The 15073-nt window shown below is 37.8% G+C and overlaps 1 pseudogene; it reads right to left on the reverse strand.

Moving 5' to 3' along the window:
• The window catches only part of LOC124973792 (probable RNA-binding protein 19), a 956910-nt pseudogene that overhangs the window by 930698 nt on the left and 11139 nt on the right, over positions 1–15073 (reverse strand).

A 15073-nucleotide genomic window follows, 5' to 3' on the forward strand; every position in this document is an offset into this window, starting at 1 on the left:
ACTTTTTTAGTAGTGTATTGTGCATTTGTTATTTTAATATCTGACGTAGGTAATAACAGACATTAAGAAAAATTGGGGATATAATACAGGAGGGAATTGACTTGGCCCAAACCACATAGAGAGTTGTAGGAATGCTTTTATGTCATATATCTAGTCATTATTTTTCTTCTATTGGAATTACCTTGTCCTTCCAAAAATGTGTATTAAGTGTTCAATTGATCCTTCGACAATTATATAAGTAGTACCAAACTAGCTCTTGGAAAGTAGTTACCACTGAGAATTTGTACGCTCGCCTTTTTGCAAATCTTTCCTTTTGCTATGAAAATTTAAATGCACTGAGATAATGAAATTTTAATTGTGCCCAAAGTCTAATTATTTTTCATAAGGTGTACATTGCCATTCTGGATGTTTACTTCTCTTGTATGTCTTTCCTAAGGATTTTTTTAACAGACTTTTCTTTAGGTAAAGACTATTTCTTACTTAAGCATTCCCTGTTTCTAGTACAGAACATGGCCTAGGTTAAAACAAATCATCACTAATGTAAACAAGAAACAATTACTTTAAGATAAAAGGAAGGAGATGCCAGCTGAAGAGAAATTGGAATGAGTAAAACTATAGGGAATTTTCTGTAAAAAGACAACTGAGGTGACTGTGAAGTGTGTGTGTGTGTGTGTGTGTGTGTGTATGTGTATGTATTTTCCCCTCTTTAAATAAAAGACTAAGGGGAACCAAGTAGGGGGAAAAGGAATTTGCTGCCTTGGAACTCAGTATTATGAGACAATTAATATACAGAAATGACTTTGGTTTTCAGACTTTATAGCAGAAATGGTTAAGGGTGGAAATAAGGGATCTCTCTGTAAAAACCTAGAGAACATGCAGTATTCTTATGTATAGTAATATTCAATAATTATTTTTAAAATAATTCCTCAATACTGTATTATAAGTAAAATGGACTATAAACATATTCTTTTAGTGTTTCAGTAACAAAATTCTTGGAAAGGATCATACACCTATCAACCTTATTGAATCTACCCTGGAAAAAGTCATTGTATTATTAAAGTTCAAGGTAGTTTCCTTAATAAAAATGTTTTAATATTAATTTGAAAGGATATCCCTTTTATTAAACTTGAACAATTGGGTAGTAGAGAAACAGTTTGGAAACATTTTTTTCATGAAATTCAAGATATGTATTCTGTGAGAAGTATCATAAAAGCAAAATGCATAGCATGTATGTGGTGAATGAAACCATCTAAAAATTTCATGGGGGCATCCTGACCAGTCTACAAATAATACATTCTGTACCCTGCAATTTTCAATGATGAGGTTTTTTTATTTTTTTTCTTTCTCTCTTTCTTTCTTTTTCTTGTTTCTTTAATTATAAGACCTGCTGCAACTGCATTTTTGGGGTCCTGGAACAACAAGGACACTCAGTACAAATGATCACTGGGATTCAGGAGAGGTAGCTTTTATCCTGCAGTTTAAAAATCCTTGCTTAGGGTTGTAGGAATTGCAAAGACTCCCTTGCATAAATGGCATAATTTTATTTTCAGATTCAAGAGTCCTATCAGTTGAATCATTGGATTCAAAGTGAAAGATCCTTTAAATCTAGAGATCTGTGTTTTAAAACCATTCAAGTGTAATATGTATTCTTTTATCATTTTAGCTGTATGGTTTTGCCATGTTCTGTTTAGGGGGTGATTCTGAATCTTTTTTTGTCATAATTTACTTTGATATGTTAATCTAAACTCATATCTTGGTTGTGTTCATTTATTTATTTCAGTCTTGTAGCAAATTAATTATAGTGTATTACAGATAATCAATTGCAAACAAATTTCTGTTACACTGCTTTGTTTTTGCAGAGTTTGAAGAATGAAATCCAAAGGTGGACGGCAAGTTCAAGTCCCACCTCAACATTTTGGAGAAGCCCTAAGCAACTAAGCCAGACCCTGTCTCAAAATATTTACGGAGGAGTTGGAGATGTAGCACTGTGGTAAGCACCCTGCGTTCAGTCCTCCAAAAGAGTAGTTTAACCTATGCGTGGATTCTTTTTACACCATCCCAGAGAAATGAGACTCCAGCCTTAACTTTAGTGCTTTTCAAGATAAGTAGCTCACTACCTAGAAAAACAACTCCTTTAGTGTTGGACATTATAAACATTTGTCTTCTTTAAGTCAGAATCTGCTCTCCCTTAATGCTTGACCGTTGTTCACACTTTATCCCACTTGGGAAGTGAATATCGAGTCTCACCCGTCCTGCCTGTAGCAGCCTTTCAGACTTTCTGATGGTGGCTCTCCTACCAAGGGTGCTACCTACCAAGACATTTTGTTCCATTTTCAAAGATCATAAGGTTAAACATCCCAGCACATTTATTTGGCCTAATATAACAGGACCCTTAGACTTCCTCACCAACTAGTCTTACTTCTGTATATGTCATAGTTGTTTCTTTGAACTGAAAACAGTCTTCCAGACACAGTCTGAGCAACATCTAACCATGAGAGCTTATTGTCTTCCTTGATTTGCTTGTGCCATAGAAATATATCACCTATAGAGGACCTGTGCCCTGCAGTTGCAGCCACCTGCAGTAGAACTAGAGATGAGAAAAGCAAAATCTGTTTGTGAAATTAAGATATGTGTAGCAAACCTCATGAATGTTTCTGGATCCTTCTGTTACTTGTACACAACTCCTGCTTGTCTGGTTTTCCTGGAGCTGTCAGGAGATTAGAAGCAGCAAATTGGAAGTGGAACAAAGAAAAACTGATAACCCAAAAGGTGACAGCTGTCAGAAAACGGGGACCAGGAATGGAGACATTAAAAAAGTGCAGGTGTCTGGCACTATTTAATGTAGACTGAACACAGCTGTATGTGTCTTGCTATTACCTGAAGTTTACTGTGTTACAACACAGTCAAGATAAGTCTGAACCCCTATTTATTTGCACAATTATCTGTTTGAACTTAAAATGAAACTTGACATTTGTCTTTGTTAGGGTTTGTTTGTTTCAACTGGTCGAATCAGATTGTTAAAATTGTTCTGAGTCTTGGTGTTGTCACTCAAAATACTCAGAGGTTTTCTTATATGCAGATTTAGTAAGTATGTTTTCTGTCTCTACTGAAATTATTCTTAAAATAAGAACAAGAGGAAAACCTAGTAGCATGCCACAACTTATTAGCACATTAGTCACTGTTTTTGGACATGGTTATTTAGTTGTTTCTGTATGAATGTTGTTAGTCTGTTGTTCAAGACCAAATTTACCTTTTGGTTGAGACATTTTCATACTATTTATGTATATGACTTTATTACAAAGTATATTTTAAAGGATTTAAGGATTGTGGCATGACTAGACTAACCCTAGTGTTGTATCAGTCCTCTTTGTAGTCTGTAGTTCCTAGACCCTCATTTTGGGAGTATTTGAGAAATTTGCTTAGTTTCAGCTTCCTAAAACCTTCCAAATTGAGTAAGATTGTGTGTGTGTTTTAAATTAATCTGCAAGATAGCATCATATCCCCACTTTGTATTTTCAGTTTACAATGACCCTTATTTTTTCAAATAAAATTTTAACTTTGAATTTTGTGTTCTTGGAGATAGATTTTTGTGCCTTTACTTTGATAATGTAAGGAAAATACTTCTTTAAGCTATCTTTATTGGAAGGAAGAAATGTAGTCAAATTTGAAGAGATTGGAACTGGTTTTGTGCTGTGGCTTGGTCATTAGAATAATTAAACCAGAGGAACTTTGTTCTTTGCTACTTATGGAAATCTATAGTGGTGGAAAATGGTGCTGTTTCCTTCTCAATCACTTTTTACTCTTTATATTAGTTTTCTACCCAGGTACTGTGGGATTGAAGTAAACTGTTGATAACAGTCTTGGACCCTGTTCAAACACAAAAGTGATAATAGTTGATAACAATTTTCTTTGAATGTTAACTAGAGAAAAGTTGGTGATTCAGGTGAAAATATATCTAATGTATCTCTCCTCATAGCAAAGTTCCTACATTTGTGAGGACAATTACTCCCAAGGGTTTCTTGGTGTTTCATGAGAGCCTGAAACACCTACTCCTACTGTAGAACATGTGAGCCTTGTCCCCAGCAGCATGTCACCCCTCTGCCCTTCAGTTGAGGTGAGAGAACCCCCAGTGCCCACGTTCTTGAGAAGGGTGGAGGTGATGGCATAGGAGTGGCTACTTGGAGTTCATCTTGTGGTTCTAGTGAAGGGCATAGGTTTGCTTCCAAATGGCGGCCCACACTGGGTCCTTGCTGATGGGGCTGGCTCTAGGGTGAGCAAGTGAATACTTTGAGATCATAAGGAAAGTTCATCCACTGTTGAAAGTTTGTTGTACTTTCAACAGTATCTTATTTATGTTGCCACATGATAGAAGAGGGAGATAACAGACTTCTGAAACAGCTATTGATTTGCTAAATTAACTATATAGTGTTTTCCTCTGGTGATATTATTCTTTTTTTATTGTAAACAAATGGGTACATGTTGTTTCTCTGTTTGTATGTGGGGTAAAGGCATACCATTTGTGTAATCATAAATTACATAGGTTAATATTGTTTGATTCACTCTGTTATTTTTTTCCTTCCCCCCCACCCCTCCCATCCCGTTTTTCCCTCTATACAGTCCTTCCTTCCTGCATTCTTGCCACCCTCCTTAACCCTAACCCTAAACCTAACCCTAACCCTAACGCTAACCCCTCCCACCCCCCATTATATGTCATCATCCACTTATCAGCGAGATCATTCATCCTTTGGATTTTTGAGATTGGCTTATCTCACTTAGCATGATATTCTCCAATTTCATCCATTGCCTGCAAATACCATAATTTTATCTTTCTTCATGGCGGAGTAATATTCCATTGTATATATATGCCACAGTTTCTATATCCATTCATCAATTGAAAGACATCTAGATTGGTTCAGCCACATCAATGTTCATTGCTGCTGAATTCACCATAGCCAGATTGTGACATTATTCTTAGCATCATTTTGAAGTTAGTCTCCATGTTTTATTTGTACCTCATAAGCTATGGTATCCTTTGGTGCCACTTGTGTACAAATTGTATTTTGAAGATATAAGCTATGAAATGTTCTGTTAGTCATTGTGACATAAAATATTGGATCAGAATATTTTGACAATTAATATTCTGAAATTTTCTTGTTTTATTGCCTGCCCCTCCATTATGCCTCAGTTGAGTAAAACTCTTCTAAATTTCAGACTCTTCACCTTTATTTATTTCACATTGTAATTATTTTCAGCCTTTCTGTTTTTTTTTGTTTTTAAACTTAAATACCCATTGATGCATGAGTGACTCCTCTCCTGTGCTCCTACCACCGGTCCATGCTCCACCACATGTCCTCAGGGTTAATTGGCTCTTTCCAGTCTTGTCTCATAATTTTCCTATTGATTTCATTTTGCTCTGGTACCTCCTTTTAAAGCCATATTTACTGGCTAAACCTCACAACTTCTTTATTAGCATTTTATGCTGCATGACAAGTAAGAGTGTTTAAATTATTTAAAAGCACTTAGCATTTGGTTTGCTTGACAAGTCTACAAAAACCAGTAGCTAATGATTCATTGACACTTGAGGTTAGATCTGTTGGTAGAGTCAAAGCATGGCATGGTGCTTGTGCTGGAAAAGGCTCCTGTATGTCCAAGCCCCAAACAACTGGTGAAAGATCACTGTCATTTTCCTCTTGGATTTTTACAGAATGAATATATGAAAGATGATTTCTTCATCAAAATTGAGTCATGACACAAACAAGACTTGGGAACATTAGAAAATGTAAGTTGCAGTTCTTCACTTGCAACACAGAAATCCCTAGAAAAGGTAATTACTGAATTTAGTTTATTTTGTCATCAACAAAGTGAAGTTTACCTTCATTAAACTAACCACTGGCCACCTCAGACTGTCAGATTTAGGTGAGTCACGCAAACAGCCAGAAACAAATGTGCTTTCCCTGTCAGTCCCTTGCCTTGACACTTGAGTCGACTTAGGTGAGGTTGCTGTTTTTATCAGCAGTTCTATCTGGAACAGAGAGAGTGGATCATTCAAATTCACACAGATAATCCCCAATTCAGTTTTAGCCATTAGTATAGATTGCCGTCATCTCTGTATATTTGACAGAGCTGGCTCTAACATAGCAGAGTTGGTTGCTTTCGTTTTCACCTCCTCTCCACTTTACTGGGTTATGTTTTGACGTCACAGAAATGACCAGAAGTCAGGAGGGAGAAGGTACTTTGAATAATTTATAAAAATGTTGACAAGCTCCTGATTTATTATAAGGTAATGCACATTTATCCCCAAATCATGCTTCAAGAACATCAGCGACGACTCAGACATGTAATCCTTAAGGCTTGTTGGGAAACTTGGAAGGGCATCTGACATACTTGGTGGATGCACTGAGAACCTGTGGTCCCTGAACCAACAGTAGCATCTGGGAACTCATTAGGAATGTAGATAAGGGTCTCAAGCTCTAAAGTGGGCTCCAATAGTTGAATTTTTGATGCACACCCCATTTTAGTAACTACACTGTTCTAATCATAGGACATACTATTAAAGGATTGCAAGTTAATGATTGTGGAAAATTTTATTCTTACTGATTCTTTTACTGTTCTATTTTGTAATTGATGCCTTTTAATAGAACTTTTGAATTTTAAGTTACGGTACTTGACTTTGGTTTTCTTTCAAGTCATTAGACATTTCATGTTGTTTCTCATAGTAATTCTCTAAAATTTAGGGTCTATATGAGATGATTTGGCATGTTGTAATCCTTATTTGTGTTAATCTGTCATTTTCAGCTCTCAAGTGGATGTATCTGTTGGCAGTTTTTAAACAGTACTTAATTGGCTCATAGAATTTCAGAAATATATGACCAACATAAAGATTAGAGGAATCAACCTCATACTGAAAATAAACCACTTTGGGTTAAACAAATTCAGGAGCGGTTTTGGAGCATATGGTGCTGCTTGAAGCCTGATTCTTAGGCTTCCATGCTAGCATATGACTAAACAGCTTTCAAGACTTTGTTGTATATCATTTGAGTTAACACAGGTCAGATGCAATTGGTTACATAAATTATATCTAAGGACTACAAAAGGATAAAAAGATATTGACAGATTTCTGTTCATTTTTCATTGACTGCCCTTATTTGGGTATTGCTTAAGTACATAATAATTTCCAGATCCCTCAAGATTTCAGGCAGCTAAACTTGATACATAATTTGCAGTTTTTTTCTCCATAATGTATGCTAAGATTCAAGATAGAGATTATGTAAGTGTAATAGTTTTAGCTAATAAAAAATAAACTAAATTTTCTTGTTTCATTTCTCTCTGTCATTTATAAGTACACAATTTGGATCCAAACACATGGAAAACTGTTGAAATTGTCCACATATATATTGCAGATCAAAGTCAAGTTGAACCAGCACTAAGTAAAATCCTAGTTGATGGCATTTTAATGTGTCCCCTTTTACACGTAAAAATGATTTTCTTTCTTTCCTATATGACCTGTATTTGCACACTAAAATAAGCCTGGAGCTCAACCTCAGCAAAGAAACAGACTCAGAGTGAGTGAAGGTAACTTGTTTCTGTGTGAATATTTCCTCTGTGCAAGTGGTTCATTTTAAGAAATTCCAGTATACCTGGTTTACATAGGTGTGTGTTTTCATTGAAAAAAGATTGTTTACATGAGTCTTCTCTCTTGAGTTTCTTTAACATGAGTCCTTTATACTTTTCAAGTGTGATTAAGAAGGCAGAATTTTAATTTGTACAAAGTTTTCAGTAAATGAGCTAAGGCTATGGTTATTTGTGGAAAATGTTTTATGTGCAATACCTTAAATTAACTGTTTATCTTTCTATTTTGATTTACATTTTTTTTTTGGTGTGGTGCTAGGGATCAAACCCAGGGTCTTGTACTTGCAAAGCAAGTACACTACTAACAGAGCTATCTCCCCAGCCCTTGATTACTATTAAATGTAAATATTTGTTCTTCAGGCCTTTGATTTAAAATAAATTTTTGCGGTAAAAACACTCACATGCCAAATTAAGACCCTTATATTTTGTTGTTGAGATTCGTAAATATTAACTCAGATCTTATTTTATGGCGTGGCAAGTACCAGGTGGATTTGCAGGGCACCTTTACAGACTTTTTACAAATGAAAATAACCAGTGATCTCTTTCTGCTATTCCAGAGAGCCAAAGCATTGGGAAAGCAATAGCACCCCTTGTTTTGTCAGGTCAAGCATAATATGTTCAGTCAGCATCACCTTCCTTTTCTATTTTTAGTGTTTATTCTCTGACCCTAGTAGTAGTGTCAGCTGAATAGAAATGACTCAACACTGAATGTCTCATTTTGCAGTTGAAATATGAAGGTAAACCTAAAACAAATGTCCCTGACCTATGCTCAGAAATCACAGGAATCAGAGCTGATGGCAGGGACCGTATGCCTGAGTGGTCCAACACTGCTAGAGCCCCTTCCCTATTTAGAAGAGCAAATACTGAGAAGGAACCTTCTTCAAATTTAGTTGTGCTGTGATTTGAAGTTATTTTAATGTTAAGGTTATTTCTACCCTTGAAATTATATATGGAATCTCTTTTTAAACCTTAGAAGTGAGGGTCATTCAAATGAGGTGTCTGTGTTAAAGTCTTATTCATCTCGGTATCTTTTCTAGCCATGTTTTTCTTTATGTGACAGATGATGATAGGAAGAACAATACCTGAGAGTAATAAATGAGTCAGTTTATAGATCTGAAATCATTTGTCACAAGAACTCTGTGACTCCTTAGGGACATGATACCCTGGATTCACTCAGGTGTTTTGGTGTTTGAAACACCATGGTGGCCAATCAGAATGGTTCCACTGATCTGGTCTTACTGCTTTCAGGTTTGCAGTTGCTGTTGTTCACCAACAGAGTGAGGGGCACCTTTGGTTTTGCTGGGGGCATGAAAGCAGTTCTTTGTTCTTGTGCTAAGGAAAGATTGCTGTGGGTAGAGTGACTGGAGTGAGGCAGGTTATATAGAACCCCAGAGGCCCTAGTTCTCTTCCTTCCCTCCCAGGGCCTCTGGAACAGAGTGAAGACTCTGCTGGCCTGAGAACACCCAGGGACAGTGCCTGAGGGGGGCTCTGGTGGAAGCTTTGTACATGCAGAGGCCCCAGGTGGTTCTGTGTGAGTGGTGGTGCTCTTCTGGGTAGGCAGTGGAGGAAATGGTTTGGCCTGTCCTTGTGGGTCAGTGGAGATGCAGCCAAGACATGTACTGAAATGAGATTACCTTCAAACTGAGGTTCTGAGGCTCTGCCCATTTTATCTTGGACAAGTTATGTGACCTTCTGCACTTTCATTACTTCATGTAAAGTAAAGGCTAATTGTCTCTCAGGGTAACATGTGAGTATGTAAAACAGTGCAGTTCACGGTCCTCATCACTGCTGTCTTTAGTAACTGCAGTGGTGGAGTTCTGAGAGTCTGCATCTACCCAGCCTCATGTGGGAGTGTGTACTCACCTGTTTGTGTGTGGTTTTGTTTTCCAGTGTTTATAGCTCATGTTTTCCAAGTTATATTTTAAAGATGAGTAGATGCAAGTTTACAATACAATTTAAAATGGTATTGAACTTGTAGTAGTGTTCTTTAATGTGACAAAATACACAGAACATAAAATTTACCATCTTAAAATGTACAGTTAACTCAGTAACAGAGTGTTCAGTGTTGTGCAGCCATCGTCACTTCTAGTTCTGGGGTATTTTCATCACCCCAGAAGGACAGCCTGTACCACTGACACTTCCCACTGCCGCTCACCCACCACCTTTGGCAACCATGAATCTCTAAAATCTCTTGGGATTTCCCTGTTCTGGATATTCCATATAAATGGAATCATAGGATGTGTGGCCTACTGTGTGTGACTTCTTTGTTTACCTGATATTTTTAAGGTTAATACTTGTTGTAGCATGTGTCTACTTCTTAGTGACTAAGTAGTACTTCACTGTGTGGATATAACATGTTTTGGTTATGTATCCATCTGTCCAATCATTTTGGCTACTTCTAACTCCTGACTCTTGTGAATAGTATCGGTGTGAACATTTGTGTCAGAGACTTTTGTCTCTGTACTTTTACTTGTGGATAATTAAAGAACAACTGGTATGTAGGAATTGTGAGAAACCTAAATATCCACATTTTTCTGCTATAAAAAGAGAGTGAGTGGCCCTTTCATGGTGAAGGTGCCTGTGACAGTTTTAAGCCTGAAAGTGACAAGAGGAGAGCATTGCTCTGCCTGAGGGTGTGCAAAGTCTGGGGTGAGTGATGGGGAGGGACAGAAGGCCCAGCCCTTAATCCATGGAGGAGGTAACAGTAAGAGCTCCTGGGTTAGGGACTCTGCCCTTTCTTCTGCACATCCTTGCCTGTTCGCTGTCCTGGGATGGAAAATTGCCCCCATACTTATCTTTTTAGGTCATATCCCCATTGTTTTGGCTTTGGCTAGTTGTTTTAGCATTAACTTCTATCACAAAGGCCTGGTCTCTATCTGGAGGTTGTTACTTTTTATCATATCCCATTTTTTTTTAGTTTGTTCCTTTGATTCTATACTTTTCATGTAATTTTTTTTTACTTAAAAATTCTAGTCCATTCTGTTGGGAAAATGAAGAAAGGCTTAATAATGCATTTGCAATTCTAAAATAGCAGTGTTATAGCAACCAGCAGAAATGCAACCCTGGGATATCTGTCCCATATAGGCGTGGTCCCCCAAGAGGATTATGGTCCAAGCAAGACAAGACCAGTACCTTAAAATAGCTAATAGGCAGCAGGCAATTACATATGATCCAAAGTGCTGCAGAATTTCAGAGAAGAGACAAGTGATCTCTGAGAATATGGATCTGAAAGGGCTAAGTGGAAGTCCTGCCTGGACTGGGTGTGTTTTTGTGGGTTGAGTGGTCTCTCCCCACTCATTATACTTCTCCCTCCTACCCTCATTACTATGACACATACATCTCTGGGTTCATTTCTCTGTTTCTCTTCTGTATAGAAATTGAACCTCAGAAGGAAGAGTCTTTGTACCATTAACCTGTTTCCCACACTCCAGCAACAGTATCCTAGATTTAGTAGGTACTTGGGGAATGGGTATTGACTGAGTGAATGAGTTATAGTCAAGCAGAATAGAAATGAAGGCTAAAGGCTCGTTGTTTAACATGGAGTTGGTATAGTTTTGGGAACTGAAGAGGACCTCAGGTACCTAGGCTTTGCTTTCCAATCATACTTCACATAATCCCAACAGTTTGTTGACACCCCTCATTTGTCAGAGTGGACTGTCTAGAAAATGGGGCTGAGGAAGTTCTACCTGTCCCCCTCAACCCTTGCAGTTCTGCTTGTTTGACATTAGTCTTGACACTAAAATTTACTTTGAACACACAGTTCTATAGCTACAGAAGGAGGTTTCAGGACTGACCTCTCAGGTGAGGATACTGGAGCCCAGATAAAGTAATTTTTCTCATGACCACTGGGCAAGTACCAGCAGTGGACATTCTAACCCTAAATCTAGCTCTGTCCACTGACCCTCTAACTCCTTCCAAGTGAGGGCCCCACTTTGTCCATCATTATTTTCCTTTCCTCAAACTAGCCTGCCACCAACTATGTCCTGTGCTTTCCTGTCCCAGCATACTGCCCGTCCTCACCTCCTTTGTGGGATTCCTTGTTCTCTGTACAAAGCCTATGTGTCTTTCAAAATCTAGGTAGGATTCCACTGTCTCTGGGGAGACTTCAGATTTACCTGAGGAGCTTGAGAATGGTGAGGAAACTGACCTGTGAGTAGAAAACTTACATTGGAATATAAAAAGTTGATGTCAGTCTGATAATGTCTGGCTTGGCAAAGAGGTGAGGAGAGCAGCATCCACACTGCTTGCCTATGGGAGTATAAATTGGTAAAACTGGTCTAGCAGAATTACCAATATACATGTCCTTTGACCAATCAAAATTCAACTTGTAGGAATTGGCTCTACTTGATGTGGGTGTGATAAGTATAGAAACCTAAAACTGTCTAATGTCTAAATGTTTCTCCCATTAGAAACGGATTCAAAAACATCATAGTACATACATATGGTGGAGTTCACTGCAGTCATTAAAAGGGAGAGTGAACTCTGTGTGTACTGACAGAATCCTATTTAAGATAAAGGGAAAAGGATGAAGAAGGATATGCTTAATATGCTTTCATTTGTTACTTTTTTTTTCTTCCTTTTGGTACTAAGGATTTAACCCAGGGACAGTTTACCACTGAGTCACATTCCAAGCCCTTTTTATTTTTTACTTTTGAGGGCCTTTCAAAGTTGCTGAGGCTGGCCTCAAACTATGATCCTCCTGCCTCAACCTCCCTAATCACTGGCATTTATTACATTTTAAAAGGGAGAAAAAATATATCCTTGTGCATGTATTTGCTTGCTGATGGTGTAGAATAATTTTTAAGGCATTGCTGGCAATAGTGATTTCCTTAGATGGGAACTGAGGCGGGAGGGTTGAAGATGGATGTAGATATGTGCAAAGGTTTGGGGAGAATGTCCTTATTAATTGTTTTGTTTTTTTCTTACCCTTTTTCTGATCACCAGATCAGTACCCAGATAATGTAGCCTAATCTAGGGAATGACTTCCCATCAATCCTCACCATAATCCATTAGTTAGGGACAAGTCAGAGATTCCATTTGCACTTAAAGGAGGGCATTATATGAGAGCACAACTCATTATGGGGCAGGGATCACCTTAGATACCTTACTGCCAGAGCAGTAGTCAATTTTTAAAGCTGAAAACTTGTTCCTTGAAGGTGGGAATGACATTAAAATAAAGTGCTGAGTGGCAATAATAAGCCAAATGAGGTGGGGGTGTGGATGGGTGGGGAGGCCTGCACCCAGTGGGTTGGGTAAGCTGTGTTACCTTGAGAGGGAATAGTGGGTTAGGTAATTAGGTAGAATTCCCTTTCTTCCCAAATTTGCTGAGTCTGCCTGTGTAGAGGACCAGGACAGTGGAGGCCTGCATTGAATGGGCACTGGATAATAGACCCACCCTCCAGATGCCTCGACTCAGCTAGGGCATCCCTCTCCTGCCTGGTACACAGGGCACCCATCTTCAACCAGGCACCGACTTTGTTGAGGACTTTGCTAGGTGGCTGTGGCTGTGTTCTACCTTTGTTTTTTCTCAGTGCTACTTCTGTGATAGGGCAAAAGCCCCTTCCTCTGAGTGAGAGATCATGTAATTAATTAGAATTTGTCTCCCTCATCTGTGTGCCCGATCTGGTTGCCTGTGCTGTTGTGAATGCCCAGAAGTTAGAGCAGTGTGTTTGCCTTTTCCTACCCAGTATAAAAGTTGATAAATTTTGACCCTTTTTCCTTCAAAGAAATGTATTGGTGGTGGTTTGGAAAAAGAAAAAAAAAAGCAATCTGGAATTTGATGGAAGTTTGAAGATCTCTGAGAGTTCAGACTGTGGCTCTTCTACTTCTCGAGGTTTTTGTCCTTCCTTGTCTGACTTAATTGAGTCATTTTTTTTTCTTTTTGTTGAACTGCTCTGGGTTTTTTGAGTGAGCTAATTTTTTTAACTTTAAGTGATTGACTTCTTCTATATTAGTTGCTTTATAAACAGTTACATTAGAATTTTGAGAGGGTAATTACTTAAGTCCTATAAGAATCTGGACGGATATAAAAGTAATTGGGGAATACAAGAAACTAAGAAATGTTCAAAGTGAAACTTGATGCAACTCCACCTGGTGGGGATTTCTGCCATTGTAGGTGGATTTAATATAAACAAAACCCCAGACATTTTAATTCAGTGACCGTTGATTACTTTTAGGCTTTAACTCTCTACTAGGTTGTCATATGGCTCCCATATATCATTAGTATTATGTAGGCTTGCTGTTTTTTGGTCGTTATTATGAACTGTTAACTTCATCATGTGCAGAAGAGATGTGATTTGATCCATGGTATAACTGAATACTTCACTAGATGCTTTGACATGTTTATTTAATCAAAGAGTGACATTGTCAGAATAACTCTAGGAAGCAGGATTTGTTGTAAAAATCTGTCATTGTGACCCAGGTTCACAGAGTAGTTGCTACAGAAATCACATGTATTTTCATGGGTTGTTAGAATTTTTTGTGGATACCTTATGGGAAATCAATATATGTCTACTGCTTTAGACAGTGTACTGTGTAATTTGTTAGAAGATAATATCATTTCCTGATGAAACAAGTGAGAAGCCTGGGATTTCTACTTAAATTTCTCCTCTCAATTTCTTTTGGCCCATGAGAATGTATCCACCATACAAAATAGATTTTCCTGTTTCCAGGGACAGAGGTGAAGGATTGTTAAAAGTTATGTCCTCTAGGAAGTAAGGATCTTTCTGCACTCCAGCAGTCACAAAGCATACCATGCTCCCGCAGAACACATATCCTTACCCACAATTGCTGTCCATCCCCAGCCCCTCTAATATGCTTCCACACCCAGCCCCAATATTTTAAAACTAACCCAGGCATAACTCCTTAAATGTATTTCTCAGTGAATTGGGGGCTTCTGGGGGACCATGATAGGGCTGTGCCCATCAATTCTGTGTTTCTAGGACATAGAAAGATGCTTGACTCCTAACATGGAGTGAGCTTTTCAATCAAGTTTTGATGGATCAGGGAGAATTTGCAGTGTTTTTTTAAGACTGGTGGATCACCTCATCCTATGTGTTCAAGACAGTGATAGTCTCAAAACAAAAATATGGGGGAGGCATTTTGGAGAAGTTGAAGTTTTTACTGCTCAAGTAGTAAATGAACAAAATACTACTTTATCTTTCTTTGCTGATTTTATGTAATGAAATATATATGATCTTCCTTCGTTTCTAAAATTTCTGAATTGTTTCTAAATGGAGAAATACTTTCTTCATCTCATTAAATGATCAATTGTAATGATCAATTGTAATGAGTCATGGTGTCTAGCATAAAACACCAGAATGTAAGTTAAAGTTTTTTGTTTTGTTTTGTTTTCTCAGTTTCTAAAGTTTTCATTGATAATAGTCACAGTAAAAAGTTGGGGATTCTTTACATGTCCTGATGAAATGTACATGCATATCTTTAA

This window comes from Sciurus carolinensis, unplaced genomic scaffold (genome assembly GCF_902686445.1).
Source record: "Sciurus carolinensis unplaced genomic scaffold, mSciCar1.2, whole genome shotgun sequence".
Lineage (NCBI taxonomy): Eukaryota > Metazoa > Chordata > Mammalia > Rodentia > Sciuridae > Sciurus > Sciurus carolinensis.